The sequence below is a fragment of the Glycine soja genome, chromosome 16 (genome assembly GCF_004193775.1).
Source record: "Glycine soja cultivar W05 chromosome 16, ASM419377v2, whole genome shotgun sequence".
Taxonomy (NCBI): domain Eukaryota; kingdom Viridiplantae; phylum Streptophyta; class Magnoliopsida; order Fabales; family Fabaceae; genus Glycine; species Glycine soja.
This window is the reverse complement of record NC_041017.1, coordinates 28,815,866-28,829,092: the sequence shown is the minus strand read 5'-3', so window position 1 is coordinate 28,829,092 and position 13,227 is coordinate 28,815,866. Positions and strand designations below refer to the sequence as shown.

The 13,227-nt window shown below is 34.9% G+C and overlaps 1 long non-coding RNA gene across 1 annotated transcript; it reads right to left on the bottom strand.

Moving 5' to 3' along the window:
• Positions 1-8,711: 8,711 nt before the first annotated feature.
• On the bottom strand, positions 8,712-12,280 carry LOC114389331. The gene is made up of 5 exons (XR_003661749.1): positions 11,925-12,280; positions 9,941-9,989; positions 9,549-9,857; positions 9,374-9,449; positions 8,712-9,298 (listed from the first exon to the last, which is right to left on the bottom strand). It is a non-coding gene; the product is annotated as an uncharacterized LOC114389331 (long non-coding RNA).
• Positions 12,281-13,227: the final 947 nt, after the last annotated feature.

The following is a 13,227-nucleotide window of genomic DNA, read 5'->3' as shown; positions in this document are numbered from 1 at the left end:
ATGGAAACTTCCCATGGATGTTTTTCGACGAATGTTCCGTCTGAAATTTCTATCGAAAATTTCTCATGGCTCATTTCAGTCTTTTCGTCGCAAATTTCCCACGGTTCGTTTCTGACATAATTTCCGTCAAAAATATTCCATGGATCATCACTACTACAATTTTTAGATATAACATCGGACGGTTAACATCGGTTATTCACAAAACCGATGTTAACAAAAGCACGGTGGCATTTTTGTAAATAAGTAGACTTAGTTAACATCGGTTTTTTCAAAACCAATGTTAACTACTTGATATTAACATCGGTTATTTTAATAACCGATGTTACTATGGAGTAGTTAACATCGGTTTTGGAAAAACCGATGTTAGTATGTCGTTGTTAACATCGGTTTTGTAAAAACCGATGTTATCGAGTCGATGTTAACATCGGTTTTAAGAAAACCGATGTTACGTAGTTGATGTTAACATCGGTTATTTTTAAAAAACCGATGTTGTTATCATTATATATTAAAAATCTGAAATTGCACAACCTGCGCGCTTGAACCTTATCGTTCTTCTTCTTTCTCCTTCTGCCTGAGTTCGTCTTTGTCGCAAACTGGCTTGTGCTTCCGTGACTGCAACCACATTGTGGAGTTCGTCTTTGTGGAGTTCGTTTCTGCCACTTATCGATTGAGGTACGTCCTTTCGTTTTAACATTAGGCGTTCCTCGTTTTAACATTTGCTCACTTTCGCAGGTCGAAGAAAACTAGGAAAGGAAAGAGTCCCGAAAAGGGTACTCCTAGGGCGCTCTTCTTGTTTCTCCTTCTGCCTGAGTTCGTCTTTGTCGCAAACTGGGCTGCACTTTCGTGGCTGCAACCACATTGTGGAGTTCGTCTTTGTGGAGTTCGTGTCTGCCACTTATCGTTTGAGGTACGTCCTTTCGTTTTAACATTAGGCGTGCCTCGTTTGAACATTTGCTCACATTCACAGGTTGAAGAAAACTAGGAAAGGAAAGAGTCCCGGAAAGGGTGGGACTCGATTTTGGAAGTCCATTGTGCTTGGCTTTAAGACTCCCAGGGAAGCCATCGAAGCTATGTCTCTGTTGTATGTTAATGATGAAAATCCATTGTTCAATGGTCTGTCTCTGTTGTGATGTTTCGAAACCCTAGTTAGACTAACTAATATGATTGATATTTGAGTAAGCTGAGACTAGGCAATATGATTATTTTTCCAAAGAATAGGTTTTGTTACCCGTTCATGTTTCTGTGAATTTGGAGATTTAAATTAGACTAAGACGATACTAAGTCATTATAGTTGCTTACAAGTGCTATGAGACATGCTGGAGGGATTTCAAAATGGGGTCCCATTCTCCTGTCCAGTGTGGTGCCTTGTCTGATAAAGAGTGTAGTGGTTTAAGCTATGATGATGCTTGGAATGCATGTTGTTTTTTTTGGAAAGCAAAGATAATTTATATTAGAATAGATAAAGTACCAGACAGAGCTAATTTAGACTCAGGAATGCATGTTTTTCCTTTCCATTATGATGATTTATTATAAATTTTGTAAGATACAAATAATAAGATCCTGTAAGATCAGGAATAGAAAACACCCTACACAAATCATCACCCTACCAAACAGGAAACATTAGCTAAAGACTATAGACATTGCTGAAGACCAGCAATGGAAAGGAAGCTTAAAGTCCCCTTCCCAACCCCTCAGCCAAGTCCATAAAAGGAATAGAGTGCTATCTGTCAGCTTAGTCATATCAAAGGATTGATTATGGAATATCATATCATTCCTGAGTCTCCAAATTGAATTTGTAACTGCTAGCCACCACATTTTCCATATTCTGTTAGAATCCTTTGATGCTGCTGAAGAATAGTGCTGAAGAAAATTATTCATTGGCCTGCAGTGGATCACCTTGTCTTCCTTTACCCATGATAAGAATTCCCACCACAAAGGCATAATTTTATCACAAGTGAAAAACAAGTGGGATGCAGTTTCAAGTTGGCTATGGCAAAAAGGGCAGAGGTCATTTTCAACCTTAATTTGTCTCTTGACCAGGTTGTCCTTAGTAGGGAGTCTATCCCATAGCAACCTCCAGGCAAAAGATAATGCTTTAGGAGGGATTTTAATCTTCCAGAGTTGTTGGAACCCCTAATGCTGACCTTCATCATCCAACTCAGATTTAATGACTTGGTAAGTAGATTTAGTTGAGACAACCTCATTAGCTTCAGCTCTCTAAACCTAGGTGTCCTTCAATTTGATGTTTAGCCTAATTGCATGGATCTGGTCAATGAATTTAGAAGCTAGCTGCAACTCATTATCAAAAAGATGTCTTCTCCAAGCCATGTTCCAAACCCACCCATTCTCAGTCCAAGATCCCACCTCTGCCACCCTGAGATCTCTTTGGGAAGAAATTTTGAATAATTCAGGGAATTGGTCTTTGAGAGGGATTCCTTCATCACCCCAAGGATCTTCCCAAAAGAGGAATTGGTCGCCTCTACCCACCTTCCAGCAGATTTGGTTAGAAGCAGTATTCATGCTCTGGTGTTGAGTAATGACCCTTAAGTCAGCCCACCAAGTAGAGAAGTATAGCTTTCTAGGCCCCTGACCCAAACCCCTCCAACCATTGTATTTAGAAACCAGAATCTTATTCCAAAGTTGGTCTGGTTGATGGAACATCATCCATTTCCATTTGAATAGAAGAGCCTTATTGAGGATTTGAATGTCTTTGATCCCCAACCCTCCCATATGTTTAGGAGTACAACAATGACTCCAAGAAATCCAAGCAATCTTCCTCCCTTCTGGATTTCCTCCCCAAAGGAATTGGTTTTGGATGGCAGAAATCCTATTAATGATAGCTGAGGGAGCCCTGAAAAAAGACAGCTGACGGAAATCCTATTAATGCTGTTAGGACAACATTGATAAGTGTGGTTCTACCAGCCATAGAGACATTTCTCTGGTTCCATTTGCTCAGCTTAGCCTCAAACTTCCTTATAATTGGATCCCAGACCACCCTTCTTCTTGGATTGACACCAATTGGAATTCCATAATAGCAGAAAGGGAGCTGCAACAGTGCACAGTTGAGGTAGGCAACAACAGAAATGCACCACTCCATGGAGCAATTGTCTGCCTTTTATAAATGTTGTCTGCCTTTCATCTACAAGATATGACATGACTTTTCTCAGCCCATTAGCCAACAATTTGGCAATAATTTTATAAGTACAGCCTATGAGGGATATTGGTCTGAAGTCATTGATAGCTTGGGGTTCTTTCACTTTAGGAATAAGTGCAATAAAGGAGGAGTTGCTGCCTTTGGGGAAGGAAGCATTAACAAAGAATTCATCAAGGAACCTCAGAAAATCAGGTTTAAGCTCCTTCCAGAAATGCTTAATAAATCTGAAATTAAACCCATCAGGCCCTGGGCTTTTATCGTTACCACAGCTCCACACAGCACAAGTGATCTCCTCTTCTTTAAAAGGTTCTACCATGCTATCCTTTTGAAAAGCAAATAAGGCACTGAAATGTACTCCATCTAGGTTAGGTCTTTGAAGCTGAGGTTCATGGAATCTATTTTGAAAGTGTTGTAAAACCTCAGCCTTAACCAAGAGAGGGTCTTCAACCCAAGAACCATCAATCAACAAACCCCTGATAGCATTTCTCCTCTTACTGTAATTGATTAGTTTGTGGAAATATGAACTGTTGTTGTCCCCCTCTTTAACCCATCTACTTCTAGCTTTCTGTCTCAAGATACATTCATGGAGATTAGCCTTTTCCCATAGCTTAGATTGAAGTTCCTTCAGCTGCTTGATTTATTGCTCCGAAGGCTGAGATGACATAGAATTCTCCAACTCATTCATATTCTGTTGGAGGTGCTTTATTTGAGTATATATATCTGCTGAATTCTCCTTACTCCACCTTTTCAACCTGTGTTTAAGGTTCTTAAGCTTGATTTTTAAGGCAAAGCCCCCCCACCCCATGGGCTGATAAGCAAACCAGCAATCCTTCACCACTTGCTGGTAGTCCTTGATCTTTAACCAGCCATCAAAGACCTTAAAAGGCTTAGGGCCCCAGTCAATGATCTTGGATTTGAGGATAATAGGGCAGTGATCAGAATAGTTCCTCTCAAGGTTGAATTGAGAGCTATCAGTCAATGAGCTTGGAATGCATGTAGTAATCAAAACGAAACCATTTTCATCATTTGGTTGGTTTCCTCAAGTTGAGTCACAATGCAAAGCATCCATGGTGATGTTTGGCCTGTCTTTACTTGAGTCACAATGTCTCAACATATCAGTGTTACAGTTGTGGATTCTGTAAGTCATTTTATATTACTTTTAATTACCTAAGTTATTGCTTTCAATTCATAAATATTTAACTTTGACTTAACATAAACATGCATCTCACTTAAACATGTATGCGAGTGGGGAATTCTGATATCTATGGATTCCTCGAGCCACAGTCCATTCAGAGGTCTGGGCAATCGCAGTTTGAGTCTGAAAGTTACATAAAGAGTTGGATGCAGAGTTCACAACGCGATGTCTATCTTGGAGCCTACCAAAATGGGTAAGTCACAAAATAACTAAATTTAATTAATGTTTACTAATGTACTAACCCATTTTAGGTTCCACTGCAGCAGACACTGGCAGATGGTGGTCATCCTGCCCAAGGAACACCTAGTTGTCTGGTTTTGTTCATTGCATAACAGGCCAGACAACTACCTTAAGGGGATTATTAATATGTTAGTGTTCTTTTCAATACATTTGCATTGTAATACCTCAACGTACAACACCAGTTTTTAATTGTTACTCATCTGGAACAGTGCTTTAAAAGGTCTTGATGATGCTCCACAGCCTAAATCAAAGGCTTCTGCTAGGTGGATTGTCGTCAAGGTACGTCATTTACATAAAAATTTCACTTATATATATTTCTTTATGTGTCTGTACACTAGTTGTTTAATTAATATTCAAATTTCATTATGTATTTAGTGTAATAGACAAAAAGGAAGTACTGAGTGCGGCTACTATGTGATACACTGGATGTCCACCATCATTTTAGGAACTTTTAGGAATAATTGGGAAGCGGTAAGTTTATTTCAAACAAAATTGATTTATTTATAATTTGTATTACATTATTAACTTATTATGATTTATTTCATCATGCAGTATTTTAACGATCCTAGACCATTGGAGCCAGAGAGATTAAAGGCATTGCGGATCCAGTGGGCACAGTTTTATCTCCGAGTTAGAGATCAGACCTAGGATTTAGGGACATTATCTTTAGCTTTAGTTTACTTTGGTTTAACATTTTTGACATTTTCTATGTAATATGAACATTGAATTCATTTGATGATTGTTCTTTATTATAAATCAATTATTTGATGTTTATTATCATTAAAACTGCTTGAAAGCATAATAAAATGTTTATTTGCTATGAATTGAGCCTGAAATTGCATTTGACATGTACAATTTTGGGTTTACTATAAAAACAGAAAGTATATATAAAAAAAATACTTGAAAACAACATCGGTTATTAACAAAAACCAATGTTAATATCATAAACAACATCGGTTATTTGCAAAAACCGATGTCGACATGAACCTTAACATCGGTTGTAATAGAAAACCGATGTTAACGTTTGTATATTAACATCGGTTATTTGTGTATAACCGATGTCAGCGTTTGTATTTTCACATCGGTCATTTGTAGATAACAGATGTCAACTCTTGTACATTAACATCGGTTAGTTATAAATAACGGATGTGAACATTTGAATATTAACATCGGTTATGTACACATAACCGATGTTATACACAAAGAACTACACCAAATAAGTGTATGCATCATCAACGTTGACATCGGTTTTCTAGCAAAACCGATGTTAATGGAATATATTAACATCGGTTATCGTAGGAAACCGATGTTAATATATTACATTAACATATTGACATCGGTTTTACTGCAAAACCGATGTCAACGTTCGTCATGCGTACACTTTTTTTGTTGTGGTTCATTGTGTTTAACATCGGGTATTTAGAGAACCGATGTTGTCATATATACGTTAACATCGGTTCTACAAAACCGATGTTAACATTGATACATTCAACATTGGCACTTTCAACATCGATTTTAGAACCGATGTAGAATGTTCTAAATAACCGATGCTGAAAGTGTATTTTCTAATAGTGCATTTCCAACGGATTTGTTGGTCGCAAATTTCTCATGGATCATTTCAAACGAATTGTTTCGTCGCAAATTTCAGTCAGAAAATATTTTTTTATAAATAATTTATTTCTATTCTTTTTTTTTATCATTAATAATTTAGCAATTATTTTATGCATTTATATTATTTGCCATGAATATTTGAATTAATACATACTTGTTATTGAGGAAATAGTGAAATTGATAAATTCAAAACATAGAGTAAAGTAAATCATTAAGTTAAATTGAAAACAAATGTAAAAAAAAATGTAAAATGCCAATGCCGATTGTCAATAGTAATCTTGTGCTGCTAAGTCGGTAGTCAAAATAGTCATTAGGAGAGTGTCTCTATTGGTCATCTGCCTATTGGTCATCTACTTAGTCCTACTAGTGTTGCTGCTGGTCCTGATGTTGATGGTGAGGTTGTTGTTGTTGATGAATAATGTTTCGCGCCTCTAGAGGTAGGAACTGAAGGACTACTGACTGAAAAACGCACATATCCTCTTTTGCTTGACGCAGCTCCTCCCTCAGGAAGTTAATCTCTGCAGCATCTTCAGCGCGACTGGAAGATCATTGCATATGCTGCATGTCATTTTCGTATTTGTAAGTATGAGCAAGGTCTCCAGTACCATAAAGGTGTCCCTTATGCTTTGGTCTTGCAGTTGCAACCTAACACCGACTCCTAAGTCTTTGGTCTTGCAACTGCAACCTAACACCAACTCCTAAGTCTTTGTTCTTCAGCAGGGTCAAAGGGAGTGAGTTGGGATTCACCAACACTTGATGCAGCATCAGACCTAGCTTGAGATAGTCTAGCCTCAAATTCTTCCTGTAATTCATAAACAATTATTATTCCATAAATATAATAAATATTTTAAAGAATAAAAAAATATGCAAGATAATGGTCTTACATGTGTCCGTCTAGATCTATCATCGACAAATTGACCAGTATCATTTCGTAAATGAGTTTGCTGAAAGACCTCATCTATATATACAAATCGATCAAGCTCCTCTGACTATTAACAAACATTAAAAAATAAACATTAAGTGGTAAATTAAACAAGTATAAACAACTATGTATTATAAGTTTAATGTACATACAAAGCAAATAGCATGATCTTGCAAGCTGATAGAACCACATGTGTGCATACACCCACCCTTTTCATATGCCCGATTTTTTTTTTGCCTGTGCACACTTGGAACGATACTTAGGTGCATTCCAATGTCATAACAGATCATTCCAAACATGATCTCCAATCCAACATGGTCTTTTATTTTCATTTCGGGCATCCCTAAACATCTCAGAAAGTCTATGAGAAGCTTTCGAGTTAAAAGCTTTTTTTTATTTCATTCTCCTCCTCGGGTCTCCAGACCGATTTTCTCTATAGTATAACAAAGTAATGAAATTGTACACAATTAGAAAATTACGAATTTTACAATTTCATTTAAAATAAAAAAATATAGCATTACTATCCATTTCAACCTTTGAACCAATTCATTAACAAAAGAATATTTTAGCTTAAAATGCTAGAAAAAAAGTTCCTGATGATTTTTTGGAATTGCTCCCCATGTAGGCCAAGGTTGACCAAATTATTGCCTAATGAACCAAGTGACAGCCTTTGCCGCAACCTTAGATGGATGAAACCTAAATATAAAAAATAATTGCTCAAAATAGTAAAATATCATGTGATATATCATATATAATGATAATTATATAAATTTTTTTTCTAATACTTACACTCCATTAATTAGTGTAACCATAGGACGATTATTAAGGGGGGGGGGGTCTTCCATTGCCAAATTTATAGCATTTTTATCTGTAGGCATGGTTCCCACAGGCGGGGATGGGGAAGGTGTGGATGTAGGTACTGGGGACGGTCCATGTGCATCAACGGAGGATAGGGATGGTGTGGATGCCAGTACCGCAGATGGTCCACGTGCATTAACATGAGATGGAGATGGTCTAACTTCAGTCGGAGGTAGAGATAATGTAGGTGCAACATCGAGAGGCCTAACTGGGATAGACATAGAAGACGGGGATGGGGTAGATGATGTCAGACTATCTCGAGGTGATAATAGTCTAACCATGTATCGTCTTTTCTTCACAGCTGTCCTTTTCCCACTGGAGTCATGTGACGGGGGTCGAGGAGGGTCAACGCCACCTAATGACATATCTATATATATATATATATATATATATATATATATATATATAAATAATGTTATAACATAAATATTCTAATAAAATATTGGGATGGATGAAAATTAGATAACTAACGAACTTTCATATGACAACAAAAATAAAATACACTAACAAAGTTTTGAAGTATCAGAAGAAAACAAACATGTCACTAATAACAAACATTATAACTGACTAACAAAGATCAACGTCTAATCCTCTTCAGAATTGTAAACTTTAAGGTCATCTTCTAATTTTCCTTCATTATCTTGTTCAATATTATTTGATTCTCCATTCAAATTAGTTGATTCTTCTTCATTTTTCAACAAATTAGCAGGGTTTACTTCTTCAACACCACCTCTTAAATCTTGCAATCCAAAAATATTTTCAACTTCAATGACTTCGTTGACATGTGACATTTCCTCAACTTGGTAAGGCACATCATCTTGTACATGATCGGATTCTATGTAACCCTTTGGCTTCGTTTTAATTGCTACAAACCAACCACGTTTGTCCCTTCTTGTTGCTGGAAATGGCACATAATACACTTACCTTATATTATGTGCACTGATGAATGGGTCAAACAAATTATATCTTTTATCCATTCGAATTTCACTGTGTCATATTTAGGATCTACCTTTGTTCCTCCACTCGTTGGATCAAATCAGTGACAATAAAATAATACTATTTGCTTAGGATATGTTGTAGTATTATACTCTAGCTCATATATGTGTTGAATGACCCCATAAAAATCATATGCAACTCCTTCTGTAAGGCCCTTTATGTGAACCCCACTATTTATCATTTTCTTCCCTTCACTCCATGCTTGAGTATGAAATTTGTACCCATTGACAAAGTATGTGTGTCATTCTTTAATGTAACTCGTGGGACCATACGATAAATCTTTTAAGTGTTGGTTTCTCACATTTGTAGGCTCATTTATAACCTACGAATATAAAGAGTATGAACAGTTATATCTTTTTACCATGTAGCAAAATAAAATATACAATAATATACTTACTTTTTGTTGGAACCAAGTAAGAAAATCCACATGTAGATTATGAGTAGAGGCATTTGACTGGGATTGCAAGAATGAACTGTCCAAATATAATGTTCCATGAGTCAATTAGGGGGGAATAATCTGAAGATACAACCATAATTATTGAATCCCAAATGGCATACATTGTGAAACTTACTCGAGGTATGGTTTAACTTCAGCATAGTTAATCAACACATAAACATGGGCTGAGTCTTTCTCATCGTCAGTTAACCAGTGAATTAACTCTTTCCCAGAAGGACGACCTTATTGGTCAAACACTGTTAGCATCGGTGGACGCCTTTCAGCTTCAATTGCAATTTGATTCCTAACATTACGCGGCGACAACATAAAGTTGTTGAAATAATGAGAACAAAAATAAGTTGTCTCACGATGTATATAAGACGCCCAAATAGGTCCTTCCACCTAGGCCTTATTTTTCACTGCTCGTTTAGAATCGCCCATGAATCTACAAATTTCAAAGAAAACCAAGTCATCGTTCATGAGCATTAAAAATGAATTTTAAAGAAAATATAATTATCATTCTAGTACCTTTCAAATGGATACATCCATCTGTATTGGATTGGTCCATCAAATCTAGCTTCATATGCCAAATGGATACATATAGAAAATGAAAAATAAAAATATGATAGATGATATGAGGTAATAAAAAAAGACAATAAAAAATGAGAAGTAGTAATTATGTGTTTACAACAATAATATTTAACTATCTATTATTGTAAAAATGTCTCAATGCAACTCTAATCTTCCAAATATAGTTATTAGTTAAAAAAAAAAAACTTCAAAGCTAGAGTTGGCAATTTTAGGATACAAACGCAAAAATCCATCAGTAAAAAAAACTCAAAAATCCAAATATTGAAGGTAAAATCCACTTGAGATCACGGTCCATTTCAAGTGTAACTAACCACAATTGGAATGAATATAAATAATTTGATTATGGTCATATACAAAGATTTAAAGTTATATTTTCAATTTATTCTCCATTTATAATTTCTTAGCCTTTTACGGTCGTAGTTTTTCATATTACTAATCAAATGCATGTGATCTTGTTTGAGAAATGTCATTTTTTAATCAGTTTAATGTGTGGGTGGTTGGGGGAGGATCATGTATTTATGTTACAAGTTAAAATTTTAATTTTACGAATAATCAAATAGTGATCACTTGCCAATTTATGTTACTATGTGGATTTAAATGTAAGTATTTAATTTTGTTATGACTAGTACTATATCCTTATACGTTTGAAAAAAAAAGTCACAAATTAAAAAAGTATAGAGAATGCTTTATTATATAAAAAAATTGAACACACAGTATACTTTTTTTTAAATATTATCTAATAATAAATTATCTGTCTAAAAAATTATCATATATAATATTTATAAAGTATCTTAGAAGCAAATTCTGTTAACTAAGTTGATTTTAAAATTATAAATATAAACATTTTAATTTATACTTTTTCAATAAAACCTTTTTTTGAATTCATAGTTTAGTATCTTACATGGAATGCACCATAGAGGGATCCTTTTGCTTTATTTGCTCAAAAGAAAGTGTTCATGAACATATCCTATCATTTTTTTGCTGAATAAAAACATATCCTATCATATTCTATCGTCACCCAAAAGCCAGGTTCATTAGTGGATACTTAGTAGACTACAACAAAACCATAATTACACGGGATAAATGACACGAAAACAAAATTTTAAATGTATTATTTTTTATTAGTTTTAAATATATTTTTTATTTTTGTAATATATCTTGTTTGTATATAAAACTTTTTTCACTTCCTTCTTATAAGCCTCTATTTAAATTATTTTTTTCATTAATTGTTTTTTAATCAAATATCTTTTGCTATTTTACAAGTTTTGTAGTTAATTAATACACAATATTGCTATAAATTAATATGATAAAAACATTCTTTCCCTTGTCAGAATTAGGGTAAAAATGAAAAAAAAAATCTTTCGTCTTCCATAACTCCCCTCGACGCCCACCTCCTTTCTCTTTCCTCTGTCCCAAAACCTTGCGTGCCAACCTTGCATCAGCACCACCACCAACCAAAGCACCAGAACCAACATCTAGCATGCCAACCTTGCAACCATATCACCATCGTCACCAACCAAACCGCCACCAACCCGCGACCCAAACCACCATCAACAACCAAACCACCAACGCACCATCAGCACACCAATCTCATTTTTTTACATAACAAATTCAAAACAAAAATAAGCAAAATGTCTTCAGCTTTACGCACAAATAAATCATCCAAGCAATCAACACCAAGCATGAGCTCTCATGTTCGACTTCAACCAACAAATCACACACTATTGACTAAACGACATAAAATCATTCAAGCGCGCAACATTTTGAAAGCAACAATGTCAACATAGAATGAATCAAATAAGGAATGGAAATAAAATTAAACCTCTAACACCAAATGACAACGAGGGTTAGGCAACAACGTCCTAGAGCAGCAGTGACTGAGACCAGCGAAAGACAGAGGGTGAGAGTGTCGTGGGCTTACCTGTTGGCGGCGTGGGCTGATAGCGGAGGCACAATGGAGGCACGACGGTTGCGGGCGCAAGACTGAGGCACGAGGTTGTGTTGTGGAGAGGAATGTCGCAAAGTGGGTGACAGAGGGCTATGGTTAGGGTCTTTTAATTGGGGATAATTGGAATTTCCGACGAATCTGATTCCTTCGATAAAATCCGTCAGAATTCAAAACTTTCAGACAGAATTTAATCCTTCAAAAAATTTGTCAAAAATTCTAATATTTCTGACGAAATTTTATCTATGGAAATTAGTCTGTCAAAAATATTTTTTTTTGTAATGATGTGGTTTCACCTGTCACCTTATTGCTTGAGAAATCATCATTCTGAATCCACTCCGATCACTAATAGAACGGAATGGAAAATATAATAAAAATGTCATTCAATTATTTAAATATTTTATAACAAAACGGAACAAGTTATAATTTTTTAATACTCACATTATTCTGGTTTTATAACTTTTAAGAGAATGACAATTAAGTTAAATTTTACAAATATAAAATAGAATTTTATAATTTAAAGTTTTTGTTTCATCAAGTGCACTCTAAACATGGGGTAAGAAAATTAAGAAATACTAATGGAATGGAATGAATCAGGATCTATCATATTTCATTATGTTCTATTCCTAATTTTACAAATCAAATAATGAATCAATTTTTCCTTCGACTTCATCTCACTGGCTTATTTGGTACCAGAGAAAAAGAATGAAAACTGAGATGATTTTGTTATTAATAGGTACAAGAGAAAGTAAAAGAATATATATATATATATATATATATATATATATATATATATATATATATATATATATATATATATATATATTGTTGGGAAACCAATGCTCTAATTATCTAGACCCACAAAGGATCGTGTGAAAACACACAAATATTACATAGTTAGAAAAATAATAACAAACACAAAAATTTAATGTGATCGACACCTCTTGTTTATGTTCACGGAACCGTCTCAAAACATATTTTACTATCACAAAATGATTACAAGATTATAACTCACCTCATAGTCTATCATTCTACAAACCCGAGTACCTCACTCAATAATTACAAGAAATGATAATACTCTCACACAAACACATTTTTCTCTCAATAAAGTAACTTTGGTTCACAATCTCTACTTACTCTCTTCATGTGTTGTGTTTCTTTACTAATTCTTTCCTCTATTTGTAGTAAAGATTGTCACCAACTATAATAAATAAATTCTCTTGAAAGTTAAAACAAAAACAACTTTCAATGTATTTATTCAACTAAGATTCATGTAGTA